Genomic DNA, 1,946 nt, shown 5'->3' on the forward strand with positions numbered 1-1,946 from the left:
GGTCTTTTTTTTTTTTTTTTTGGGGGGGGGGGGGGGGTTGTTTTTTAGCAAACAACAGCTAACAAATCTGGTTTGTCTCTTTAGATGTGACTTTATACTGATTATAATAGAGTCAAAAGTTTTGTATCCCTGCATGTTGTGCATGTGAATGAGCCACCACAACCGAAACAGATTTCAACAACAGATCTAGACTAAGAGTATTTTAGAGTTATGTGATAGGTGTGTGAAAAGTCAAGAGAGCTTTGTAGTAATCTGCAACACAAATCTTTCATTAGTGACACTGTTTATAGGTTTTCTTTACATTGTGACTCATTCTGGACTTAGACTTAGTTCTACTGTGACAGTTCACATCTAATATAAAAACAGTCAAGCGACAAAAAGCGTAATTTTTGATATCATATAGGAAAAACACCACTTGAGGAAGGTTATTTCCCTTTCATTTGTTGTCAAAGACACAAATGACACACATTTGCTTTGTAAGTGTGGCAGGTGTATGTAAAGGCATATTACCCAACCAGTCTATGGTAGAAATGGCAGTTACAGTTTGTGGGAGATGGAAAGGTACAGTATTTGGTCAGTTTAACCAGTCACAATTATTTTTATAGTCACATTTGTTTGAACTGATTTCAACAGTCAGTATGATATGTAGGTGGAAAAGGAGCTTACACCTGGGATCCTTTTCCCAACAAAAAAGGTTCAAGTAAAGTATATTAGTTTAAGCATGGAAATGAGAGTTAGGCTGACTTTGTTTTGTCATCAAAATGATTCATTATGCTGGTGAAACAATAACTGAATTCTAAAGAAGGGAATTAACGAATAGGCTAAATACAATTGCTTAAAATGTCTAGTCTGCAATTAACATTCAAAACATTTGAAATCTTAAAGACATGAACTATGAAAGACAAAAGTACAAAACAAGCACATGGGATAGCGAGCAACCTTGAATAATTGGCAGCATTTCACACCACTCTAGGGGGGGATGTAGGATGTATGGAAACATTTAGATCCCCCTTAATGAACCTGCGTTGTCCTAATGCACTCCATGCAGAATGCATATCAAATTCGGCTCTCCAAGGACATTATTAGTAACCAAAACATCAAAGGCAGCCCTAATATGCTGCTGCATGCTGTTGTGCTTTCTGTCCATGAGGTGGTCCCTGCCATTTCCTCTCACACGGCACTTTGAAGTCGAACAGCACGAAATATGCTGTGACACTGCTTAGGCGGAGGAATAAACTTCCCCGAAGTTGTGCAATCTATAAACAGATAAACAAGGGGGCTGGGAAAAGGGGAGGGGGAGCCTGATTCCTTTGTGACCCGTCTCATAACAGTTCAATGTCCTAGAAGCTATGATGAACCGGTCCTTGTGTGTGTGTGTGTGTGTGTGTGTGTGTGTGTGTGTGTGTTTAATTAGACCCAGTGGCCAGAATGCATTTGGTTTTCATCAGAAACCCATCACAATTGCCACGCAGATATAGATAGCCTAGCCCTGTTTTGGACTGGATCCACTCTCCCTCTATCAAAGACCACAAAGAGCCCCATCACTAAAGATTAGGAGCCAAGAGTTAAGAAACAGCTACTCAGTGCTGTCTCATTGTCAGACATGCAGCACCAGTAATCTGTGGTCCCCGTGGGTTGAGCCATGAGAGAGCTGAAGTATTTCAAAACACCGTGTATATTAAAAAAAAAAAAAAACATTTCTTGTAATTCTGAGCTCTGAAATCAATCATAAAAACAACCTGCTTCCACATGAAATGTTCATGTTCTTGGTGATAAATTGCAATGTGGAATGTATACAGCGGGTGTACATTATACACAGAACACTATAGTGTAAATACATGTCCACTCACATGTAAAAATACTCTCAGGTTTCCTCCACGGAGGTAAATGCTCAAGAGGCTGACAGACGGAATGTTTTTGCCAACATTTACAGCATTTTTTTTTTT

The 1,946-nt window shown here is 39.2% G+C and overlaps 1 protein-coding gene across 1 annotated transcript in view; it reads right to left on the reverse strand.

Annotated features, from left to right (window-relative positions):
* The window catches only part of LOC123971698 (espin-like protein), a 19,786-nt gene that overhangs the window by 5,195 nt on the left and 12,645 nt on the right, over positions 1-1,946 (reverse strand). The window lies entirely within an intron of this gene.

This window comes from Micropterus dolomieu, linkage group LG05 (genome assembly GCF_021292245.1).
Source record: "Micropterus dolomieu isolate WLL.071019.BEF.003 ecotype Adirondacks linkage group LG05, ASM2129224v1, whole genome shotgun sequence".
Lineage (NCBI taxonomy): Eukaryota > Metazoa > Chordata > Actinopteri > Centrarchiformes > Centrarchidae > Micropterus > Micropterus dolomieu.